Source organism: Paramisgurnus dabryanus, chromosome 3 (genome assembly GCF_030506205.2).
Source record: "Paramisgurnus dabryanus chromosome 3, PD_genome_1.1, whole genome shotgun sequence".
Classification (NCBI taxonomy): domain Eukaryota; kingdom Metazoa; phylum Chordata; class Actinopteri; order Cypriniformes; family Cobitidae; genus Paramisgurnus; species Paramisgurnus dabryanus.
Genome location: NC_133339.1, coordinates 49,057,824 through 49,069,745, shown reverse-complemented (window position 1 = coordinate 49,069,745; position 11,922 = coordinate 49,057,824). Strand labels below are relative to the sequence as shown.

At 46.2% G+C, this 11,922-nt stretch overlaps 1 long non-coding RNA gene across 2 annotated transcripts; it reads right to left on the bottom strand.

Annotated features, from left to right (window-relative positions):
* Positions 1-2,116: 2,116 nt before the first annotated feature.
* LOC135750388 (uncharacterized) lies at positions 2,117-3,897 on the bottom strand. Of its 2 annotated transcripts, XR_010532719.2 has the most exons (5): positions 3,395-3,897; positions 2,773-2,866; positions 2,540-2,673; positions 2,354-2,457; positions 2,117-2,243 (listed from the first exon to the last, which is right to left on the bottom strand). It is a non-coding gene; the product is annotated as an uncharacterized lncRNA (long non-coding RNA). The 2 variants fall into 2 exon arrangements; XR_010532718.2 differs by lacking the exon at positions 3,395-3,897 and having other exon boundaries at positions 2,122-2,243; positions 2,773-3,147.
* Between the last annotated feature and the right edge of the window lie 8,025 nt (positions 3,898-11,922).

Sequence of the window (11,922 nt, the reverse complement as noted above, 5' to 3'; positions counted from 1 at the left end):
CATCCATCTAGTCTCATGGCTCGCCGTGTGTTCATCCCGGCGAGAGAGGAACAGCAGGGGGAGCACGAAACATGGATAAGACAACCAAAGCATAAGCGCGGTCCCGGCGTGGGAGGTGCCAGACCGGTAACGCGCTCGGAGGAAATTCATAGCAGAGAGGCTCACCGAGCCGCTGTGCTGGACGCTATTACAACAGCGCCTGCTCTTTTAGCTTATAGCTTTATATTAAAAATATTGATCTTACCGGGCGGCCGCAGGGGAGACCTCGTCAGGCGTGTGTCCGCTGCACAGGGCTCGAACCACGGCAAGCGAAGGCTATCTTCGGTTCTCGGCCGGAAAGCGGCAGGGGAAGACGCTAGACCTGGACTCTGCTATCTTCGGTTCTCAGCCGGAAAACGGCAGGGGAAGACGCTAGGCCTGGACTCCGCTGCAGGGCTTTTGTCAACGGCGAGGTAAGGCTTCTTCTTTTTCTTTGGAGCAGCGAGAGGTTCGCGCTGAAGGAGAAAATAATGAGCTCCTGACGATTGAACCGCGCTTATATAAGGACGCGTTCCTCCCGCGCGCGGGTTCAAACGTCATTGGTCTGTACTTTGTACAGACGTTAACCAATAGGCTTCAGTCACGGAGTAAACAGGAGTTTCCCCCATAGCGTCAGCTAACTGACGCAATGCGAAGTGAACCGTATTGAAAGGGAACCCATAGTACATACATGTTATTAAAACTTGAACTAATGCACTGTGATGTTTATACATTTCTTACATACCTCACCGATTTCTGCATGTCTGGAAAACGCTCGGATTTAGTTCCTGTCTCCGCCTCCCAAAGTGTCTAGTGTATTCGGATTGGTCAGATGACTACTCAACTGTTATTGGTCAACTGGGTTCGGCGTGTGTTTGAAGGGTTACGCCCCTGACTAGGCGTGGGTTTTCCGGTTCTGACTGAGAGTCACAGGCAACGTAAACAAGCTCTATATTTCTCTATAAACGATGGTGTCTGTACTGCCTTACCACTTCGAGCTTGATCCAGAGAGTTCAGACGGCCGTTACGATATAAACGATCTCCGTCAATGAACGCGATTGGATTTTACTTTTTTAGGTGTCCTTAGCTCTGCCAGAATGCTAAACGAAGACGAAAATGTGTTGCAAAGACATCCAAAAGGTAATTATAACGTACTACATTACTTTGCAAACTATATGGAAACACCAAATGTAGCACAAAGAAAGTATTTTTTGAAATGATTATAAAACTATTTCACTTATTAACATTATTTTACTATAGTAAACTTTATTATAAAAGACCGCTTACATACTATATTACTGTGCAAACTATATGGAAACACCAAATGTAGCACATAGAAAGTATTTGTTGAAATGATTATAAAACTATTTCACTTATTAACATTATTTTACTATAGTAAACTTTATTATAAAAGACTGTTACATACTATATTACTGTGCAAACTATATGGAAACACCAAATGTAGCACAAAGAAATTATTAATTGAAATGAATGTTCTACATTATTTCACTATGGTAAACTTTTTTATGAAAGAATGCTTACTTATAAGTGATATGTGATTACTTATTAGGTTTTTAAGGAGAATGCAACATGTTCCAGGGCCTCTTACCTGCGTGATTCATCATCCAGGTTTTGCACAAATTGTCTAAATCCCTACACACAGAACATTTATTGTACCGACTATAAGCCTTTGAGGTGCAGGACTAGAGTAAGTTTTATTACATTTTTAAACCAATAACACTAAAGTATCATTATAGTAACAAAGTACCCAAAAGAACAAAAGATGTAACTTTAAAGAAAATATAATAGTCAGTCAAAAGTTTTTTTTATTTATTACAAATATATATTTAAATGTTAAACAATATACAAATAAACATACTTTAGTAACCATATTGTGCTCTTCTTTCAAAAATTTTCAATTCATTTCTTACAGCTATCTATTCAGATAAATGGCATATCAAAGCTTTGTCAGCTGGTGCTATTTAAGACGACACTATAAGGTTATCATCCTGTCGTGTGTTGTTCTCCAGATACGTTTGGAGCTTCCTGATCAGATCGGTCACAATTTTGGCTTTCAACGACCCCTGCACTGAAGATAGCATGCAATCACGTCCTCCTTTGAAGGTCTCTCAAACTGTGATGCCAGGTCCATTGGAATCGGGGTTTCCTTCAGCTTATCTTCAAATACCTCATCAAACACAAGCCTGATCACATCCTCCACATAACTGTAGAAATATTGCGGTCAATAAATCTTTTGTTTTGATCATTTATTTCCCTGCTTCATACATTAAGTTTTTAATTATGAATGTATTTGAAATTAAACATTACTGCTTACGGTATGTCACTTGTGTGTTTTGGGAACATAGCCTTGTACTTTCCCTCTCCTGCTTTTGTTACGGCTTGGTGACATTGTAATGGATGGCTGCAAGGTACAAATACCTGTAAAATATAAACAAGCAATTAATTTATTGTAAAAGTAAATACTACTTTATTTAACACAGTTACTAAAATACTTAAATACCTGCACAGCATTCCAATAAATGAGAAAATCAAATTTTTTTTGCTGCAAATCTGAAATCTCAGGCTACGGACGGCAAAGGCATCCACTGATGATGGTGATGGAAACATTGTGAAACGATGCTACTGCCTGGGTTCCTATTATTATGCAGAGAAAAAAAACTTTGTCATCATCAGTTATACATCTAAGACTGGTAGTGGTTTCACTAGCTAAATACATCATATGTGTTAACACACCTTTGCTCCTCATATGCCAGTCTGACTCCTTGTACTGTGTGTAATGATGTTGCATGTTTGCATACAGTGTAGAAGGATGTGTCCAGCTGCGAATCTAGGATATAGACAAATAAAACAAACATGTATTCAGTCAAAAAGACATATTATAACAATAGAGTACAACGACTATAAATCGTTAGACTATTCATTAAAACGTAAATGTATTACATATTACATGGCCCAACATTAGCAACACACATTACGTGTTTACTTCGTTTCAAAATCTAAGAAAGCTTCAAGTAAATACAACAGTAAAATACATATAACTTTAAACAAATCATCTGTACTTAGAGTTTCTTGAGTTTGATCATGAGAACAATTTTACCGGTAACAGTTTAGCTGGTATTTGTATTTAGCTTAGCAACTTAGCAAGTTTGTAAACATGTCTAAACCAACATAGATAAAAAAAACGATAGTCTGCATAATTCAACATACACGTGTGTAAATATCGTACGTTGTTTATGAAATACAGTATTACAACACAAAACAATTAGCTTGCAAGCTTAGCTCTACACGCACATTATGTTAATCTCCGGTTACCGGTTACAGTAAAAAGCAAATAATAAACGTGAATACTACTTACAGCCTGTGATCCAGAAGTGCACAGTAATCCAACTTTCAAGAGGAGACGTCGCGCAAATCCAGCTTCGGTTCATGAGAAGCAGTTATTGTGAAAACTCCGTGAACAACTTCTGACTGGATTTTTCCGGAACCGTATTAAACATGATGTCCTCTGTGGAAGTCCATAAAGTGCTATTTTGCCCTCGCATCTAAAGAGACAGCGTCTACTCGAGAGATTTAATCACTTAAACAATGAAACAAGAGTTTGCAAACAGAGTCAAAGCAGGAACTCTCAACCTTCGCCATTTTAGCTCTCTTCTGACTCGGCGCTCCCCACCCCCGTCTTTGAGGGCGTACCCAAGCAAAGCAGAGAGGGCTGAACTATGATAATGTTGGTCTTATCTACGTCACTAATCCCAGGAAGTAAACTGTTGCCTACAATCCGAGTGTTTTTTGTAGTCCTCGAACGTTAGAGACGATAACTCGCGTCATCGTTTTCTTTGAGGTATGTACTTTTTTAATATCGTTAGCATGTACTAATACACACTTACACACAAAAGGATGTTTAAAAACGTGTATCCCATAATAGGTGCTCTTTAAATAGGGTAAAAGTTGATCATTTGCACTTGTTTCAAAGGCTTGCAAATGTTAACACTTAAGTGATTTTAAACAATTTAACAAAAAAAACACTAAAGTGAGCAATTTTCTGTACGCATATGCCGTTGAATGTGTCCGGTCCAACTCCGCCTTTCAAATATCAGAACTCTTGATGTATAAACTTGAGAGAGAGTTGCGCTACTGTGTCTCATAGCCCATTAAAATACATTTGGTGAATAAAGCACTGAAAAACAACGTAATTTTCACTTTATGTGGAGCAACTGTTTATGCTGCATCTTCCCAATGCACCGTTTGGAATTCCTTCTCCATCTGTGTGTGTGCGTGTTTAAGAGCAACTAATGTAGGCATGTCAGAATTACAGTTATGCCACTTACATAATGTAGCCTTTTTAATGTTTGATGACAAGATCGAGACTTAAGGAAATTTATGTAGACTAATAATTTAAGTTTAATGTCCTAATGATCAGCCTACTTATTTTTATGTCCCACAGCTTATATGCACTGCAAAAAATGGCTTCCTTACTTAGTATTTTTGTCTTGTTTTCAGTAGAAAATATCTAAAAATTCTAAAATCAAGATGTATTATTATATATTAAGAAAATAATACTAGTTTTTAGACACAAAATGTACAAAATGTAAGTGAATTTGTGCTCAAAACAAGCAAAAATATCTGCCAATGGGGTGAGAAAATTTTACTTGAATTAAGTGTTTAAGAAAAAATAAATCTTATTTCACAATTTTTTTTACCCCATTGGCAGATAATTTTGCTTGTTTTAAGGACAATTTCACTTAAATTATTTGTCTTAAAACTAGACTTATTTACTTAGGTCATTTTGCTCATCAAGAAAAGGCATCTTGATTTAAGAAGTTTTAGATATTTCTACTGAAAACAAGACAAAAATACTAAGTAAGAAACTTTTATAACCGGTTCAGGAACGATAGTTTTCGGGTTGAACCGAAAACGTTAAATTACTGTTTATGTTCGAAACGAACCAATTGGTAAAAAATTCTAGTTCAAAGCCCTGCCTCCATTGCATATGCACGACTACTTTTTGTTGATTTTAGCTCTGCTTTTAACACGCTTCAGCCACAGTTACTCTTAGCCAAGCTTGTAAACCGTAAGGTTAACCATTTTATTGTCAAGTAGCTTTTTTCTTTTTTAACAAATCGTACTCATTGTGTAAAGGTGAAAAATACACTTTCTGACGTTAAATCTACTAGTATTGGGGTCCCTCAAGGTTGTGTTTGCTCTCCTATCTTGTTTACTTTTATATACAAATGATTGCTGCAGTAAAAATAAGAATAATTATATTATTAAATATTCAGATGACACTGTAATCTTAAATTTGTTAGCAAGATGCAGCATAAACAGTCGCTCAACATAAGTGAAAGTGAAAAAGGGCATAGGGATAATCACGTTTGATTGGAGTTGGACTGAATACATTAACCACATTTGCATCTGTGTGTACAGAAAATTGCTCACATTAGCGCCTTTTGCGGTTAAATTGTTTAAAATCACGTAAGTTTCAACATTTGCAAGCCTTTGAAACATGTGCAAATTATAAACTTTCACCCTATTTAATTTTGTGTATTAAATGAGCTGTCCGCAGTGTTTCTACTTAAACTAATCTCTTTTCAATTGCCTTTGTGTGAAGGGGTTGTAATCTCACATTAAAATTATCCACTTTGCAGGTTTTGCTATTACCTCTGAAAAAAAAATATTATTTTTATGTGAAAGTACCGGGCCGGATTTGGCGCGAAATCCAGTGACGTCACCTGCATGCGCGCTCCCGAGCCTCTCGCCTCGTCTACTGACTTTGCGCTCAACAGCGACAACACTGATAACAGACTGAAACGACCTGCTCCCAGCACAACACAGACTCCACATATTGTGAAGAAAAAAAGTTATCTGCTGAAGCTCGTAAGGCCAAACGTGAATCGGATCAACTTCGGACAAAAAAACGGATTAACATTGGCAGGGCATTTGAATTATGGAGAAATCTCCGCTTTGTTTTGGGTATAAAAACGGATCCGGAGTTGGCTTTCATCCTTTTGGACAGGTAAGCTAACATTACTACAAAGCATATCAAATATATTTCGATTATGTGCTTTAGTTTTTTAGATGTTGTTTCGGTTTGCTAGCCTTCGCTTTAGCGTATTTGCTAGGGATGGGCACGGATATTCGAATATTCGATCGGCAATAATAATTTGAATTTAAAAAATGCTATTCGAATGTTTGTTTGTTTTATGTGCCACCAAAGGGTTACAACTTATTTAATGCTTTTTCACTTCATCTATACTGTCTTTTACAGACTTAAATGTAAATGTAATTTAATTAAAACGAATTACATGTGCATAACATGTGTTATTAAACATGCTTCTCCGCCGCCCGCGTCAACACATCATCAGAGATTTGTAAGCTTACTGTTATAAAGTCTACTTTATTTTGTTAATAACGAGACAGACACGGAGAACGAAATGAAACGGAGAACGTCTCGGTTACGGATGTAACCCTCGTTCCCTGAAGGAGGGAACGGAGACGTCACGTCGTGACCGACGAATTGGGAACTCGCTTAGAGAGACCAATCTGCTTCGAATACTACTAAAACGCCAATGAACTTGGCATTGAGATATTTGCATAATGCTGGCGCCGCCCCGCCAGGTGCGTATATAAGCAGCAGGTGCAAATAGGGAAATTAGCTTCTTTTTCGCTGAGAAAGCCGGAAAGTGTGACCGGCCGTAACAGCAGGTGGCAGCACCTGTGGCGACGGGACGTGACGTCTCCGTTCCCTCCTTCAGGGAACGAGGGTTACATCCGTAACCGAGACGTTCCCTTTCAGTCGGTCACTACGACGTCACGTCGTGACCGACGAATTGGGAATCCCTATCAAATCGCCACTAGGGGCTGACCTCTTCCAGTGACTGCGTAAAAGCCCTCCGGTTCCACTTAAGGAGGAGGAGGTAGGTTTTAAGGCAGAAGGCCGGGCACTAGATGTTCCTTTAACCCCACAGAAGTGCCAGCGACTGGGAAGCGCCCTACCTGAGCGGGATAGGAACGCTGCGGAAGCCACCACCCGTCTTAAGGGCTAATGGTGGGCGAAAGTCAACCGTAGTTGAGGAAATAAGACAGCCGTGGCTGTGTAAGCAAAGCAGTGCTCTGCTAAGGGAAACGTGGGCTAGTAGGATTAACCCCACGGAAAAATACTCACAAAGGAACCCGGTGGGACACAATGTGGAGCCCGAGCCAGACACGTAGGTTCGCGAGGATACAGCTAGTGAAAGGCTGACAGCCAATGCTCCGCAACAAAGGCTGCCAAGGCAGCGGAGGAAGAGCAATTCAAACCATTACGCATTTTTGCTCTGAAGGCCTTCCATACTGACACAGTTATGAAGCATCAGTTGGAGGCTGCAAGCCGACATGCGAGTCTGCTCTCCGTGCCCTCCCTGGTGAGGAAAGAACACGAGAGGATACAGGCTCGATACGAACACTGTAAAATCTAATGAACGTATTAGGTGTCGCCCAACCAGCAGCTCTACAGATGTCTGTTAGCGAGGAACCACGAGCTAGAGCCCAAGATGAGGCAACGCTCCGTGTGGAGTGCGCTCTCAAATTAAAGGGGCAAGGAATACCCTGAAGATTATAAGCCAGGGCGATAGTATCAACTATCCAATGAGACATCCTCTGCTTAGTGACAGCTTTCCCTTTCTGCTGGCCACCATAACAAACAAAGAGCTGGTCTGAGGTCCTGAGGCTTTGCGTGCGATCCACGTAGAGTCGCAGTGCGCGTACGGGGCACAACAAAGCCATGGTTGGGTCTGCGTCCTCCGGAGGCAGCGCTTGCAAGCTCACCACCTGGTCTCTGAAAGGAGTGGTGGGAACTTTGGGCACGTAGCCTGGTCTGGGCCTCAATGTTACGCTTGAGGCAGCAGGACCAAACTGAAGGCACGAATCGTCAACAGAGAATGCATGTAAATCCCCTACTCTCTTCACTGAGGCCAATGCTAGCAGGGTCAGAGCTTTCATTGATAAAAGCTTCAGACTCACAGACTGCAAAGGCTCGAACGGGGGGGCCTGAAGGGCTTTCAGCACCATGGACAGGTCCCAGGGAGGAATAGAAGGAGGGCGCGAGGGGTTTAGCCTACGAGCGCCTCTTAAAAATCTGATAACCAAATCATGCTGGCCAACTGATCTGCCGTTAATAAGTGAGTGATGAGCAGAAATAGCAGCGATATCAACTTTAATGGTGGAGGGTGACAGCCTACCGTCTAACCTATGTTGAAGATATAAAAGCACGATGTTAATAGGGCATTCTCTGGGGTCCTCGCGTTGCGAAGAGCACCAGGTGACGAAAAGGTTCCATTTAAACGCGTAAGCCCGTCTCGTAGACGGAGCTCGTGCCGCGTTGATTGTGTTAGATACCGCTTGCGGTAAATCACCTAAACCTTGCGCGCGCTCAACGACCACACATGGAGATCCCACAGGTCGGGGCGCGGGTGCCATAATGTGCCCCCTCCCTGAGAAAGAAGGTCCTTCCTCAGGGGAATCCGCCAGGGAGGGGCTGTCGCGAGGAGCATTAGCTCTGGAAACCAATTCTTGCTCGTCCAATATGGGGCGATCAGTAAAAGGCTCTCCTCGTCCTGCCTGACTTTGCACAGAGTCTGCGCGATTAAGCTCACTGGGGGGAATGCGTATTTGCGCATCCCCCGAGGCCAGCTGTGTGCCAATGCGTCCACGCCGAGGCTGCCCTCGGTTAGTGAATAAAATAGGCGACAGTGGGTATCGTCCGGCGACGCAAACAGATCTATCTGCGCACGACCGAACTTCTTCCAAATTAGCTGGACCGTCTGGGGGTGGAGTCGCCATTCGCCGGGGCGCGCAGCTCGAGAAAGCGCGTCCGCTGCTGTATTGAGCGAGCCCGGAATGTGAATGGCACGAAGGGACCTCAGATGCTTCTGACTCCAAAGGAGGAGATGACGAGCGAGATGCGACAGGTGACGGGAGCGCAAACCGCCTTGACGGTTGATATACGCAACGGTCGCAGTGTTGTCGGTGCGTACTAGTACATCCTTCCCTCGCAGCTCCGTAGCGAAGCGTACAAGTCCCAGATATACTGCCCACAACTCTCGGCAATTGATATGCCAGTGCAACTGGGGTGCTGTCCACACCCCCGAAGCCGTAAGCTCGTCGTACGTGGCACCCCAGCCCGTGTCGGACGCATCTGTATGTACAACAGCATGCCGAGCGATCTGTCTCATGGACACACCGGACCTGAGAAACGCGGGGTCCGACCACGGGGGGAATGTTAGGCGACACGCAGGTGTAATGGTTACACGATGGATGCCGGCGCGCCACGCTCTCCTCGGGACTCGATCGTGAAGCCAACGCTGAAGCGGTCTCATATGGAGCAGTCCGAGCTGTGTCACGGCCGCTGCTGCTGCCATATGCCCCAGGAGCTTTTGAAATTGTTTCAGCGGGACCGCATTCTTCCCTCGGAATGAACCGAGGCAAGTCAGAATTGACTGGACGCGCTCTTCTGTTAAACGCGCCGATAAATCGATCGAGTCCAGTTCCATCCCGAGAAAAGAGATCCTCTGCGTGGGGCAGAGTTTGCTCTTTTCCCAGTTGACCCGAAGACCCAAACGGGCGAGATGCCGAAGCGTTAAATCTCTGTGTTCGCAAAGCGTCCGTCGAGAATGCGCTATTATAAGCCAATCGTCGAGGTAAGCCAATATGCGAACGCCGCTCTCTCTGAGGGGTTTTAACGCCGCCTCCACTACTTTCGTGAACACACGGGGAGAGAGGGATAGCCCGAACGGTAAAACTTTGTACTGGTATGCCCGTCCCTCGAATGCAAACCGGAGAAACGGTCTGTGACGAGGGAGAATGGACACATGAAAGTACGCGTCTTTCAGGTCTATAGCCGCAAACCAATCTTGGGGGCGAATTGAATTGAATATTTGCTTCGGTGTTATCATCCTGAAAGACCTCCTCTGCAGAGATTTGTTCAGAACGCGCAAATCCAAGATCGGTCGTAACCCCCCGCCCTTTTTGGGTACTATAAAATACGGGCTGTAGAAGCCCGATCTCATCTCGGTTGGAGGGACCGGCTCGATCGCGTCCTTCGCCAGCAGGACTTCGACCTCTGCACGCAGTACATGTGCATCGGACGCTTTCACCGTGGTGAAACGAATGCCCGAGAATTTGGGTGTGTGCCGGTTGAATTGTATTTCGTAACCGAGGCGGACAGTGCGTAAAACCCAACGAGACGGGCTGGGAAGCTGAAGCCAAGCCCCCAGGGACCGTACGAGGGGAATTAACGGCACTACCGGGGTACCCGCGGGGGGGCGGCGGAGCGGGACAGGTGGTACTGCCGGTACGTCTGCTGGGACAGCATAAGTATCTACAGTATGTGTGTGTGTGACACTGACCTGAGCCCGCTGAGGGTGACGGTCGTCTGGTCTCCTCAGCGGAGAGCACAGACTCCGAAGAGGGTGCTGGTGGTCCCGTCTCCTCAGCGGAGAGCTGGAACTCCTCAGAACACCCGCTGGCGATAGAGGAGAGGGAGGAAGAGCATGTGAATGCCCGCTCACATCTCTCTCGATCCTCTGAAGACCTGGAGAAGGAATAGGAATGCACTCTTTTTGTGGTTTTGTGGGTGCCGGCTGAGAAGCCGGCGGAACATAAACAAAACGAAACCAAGGATTCTCCATCCGGCCCTCTACCGGTGGAGGGAGCGATGCCGTCACCGTCTCCCGAAGAGTGATCCCATCCAATTCCAGGTCGCCCGTCTCAGGGCCGCTTCGATTTCCGTTTACCACGGGAAGCGGGTGGGGCGGGCGGGGCGGGCTGCCGACGGCTGTTCCCCCTCCGTGGCCTGGAAGATGTTCTAGTGGGGGGGGTGGAGGCAGCCGCCGCAGGGCGCCCTCGGCGAGGAGCAGACGGGGCCGCCGGCGCTGGAGGGCGAGATGCAGGTCGCTTGCGCCGGGGCATGATCTGAGCGATCGCCTCCGTCTGCTTCTGGGCGGCGGAGAACTGCTGGGCAAAAGACTCCACCGACTCACCGAAGAGACCAGCCTGGGACACGGGAGCGTCTAAGAACTTGTTCTTCTCCGCATCCGACATATCCGCCAGACATAGCCATAAGTGGCGTTCCTGGACCACCATCGTGGACATGGCACGACCAATCGCCTGCGCTGTCACCTTCGTAGCGCGAAGAGCCAGATCAGTGGCAGCCCGGAGCTCCGAAAGGACAGGCGAGTCGTGTCCTCCCTCGTGCAGATCCCTCAAGGCCTTCGCTTGATGAACCTGCAGCAACGCCATTGCGTGCAGGGCTGAAGCCGCCTCTCCACATGCCTGGTGGGCAGCGCCCGTTAAACCGGAGGACTGTCTGCAGGCACGAGAGGGGAGGGTTGGGCGGTCCTTCCAAGAGGGAGCGTGTGCCGGACACAGTTGCATCGCGACAGCGCGCTCCACGGGAGGGATCCCCGTATAACCCTTAGCGGCTCCGCTGGTGAGGGAGGTGAGGGGGGAGGGCTGAAACGGCCGTAATCTCGTGGAAAACGGCGACTTCCAGGTTCTAGTCAGCTCCTCGTGCACCTCGGGGAAGAAAGGCACCGGTGGAGAGGGTTGTGAAACCCGGGCAGCTCCAAAGAACCAATCATCCAGGCGGGACGGTTCGGGCTGAGGGGGGGGAACCCACTCTAACCCTACGGTCTCCGCCGCTCGAGCGAGCACGGCCACCATCTCTGGATCGAACTCCGGCGTCCCAACCCGACCAGAGGGAGGAAGGGCGTCGGGGTCCACGTCAGGGGGAGGAGGCCCACCCTCGGATGCTGCGGCGTCGGTGGACCCGGAGGGCGGCGCGATGGATTCTAGAGACATCGTAGAACACGACGCTGAAGTCTCCATCGGCACATCAACCGGCTGTGGATG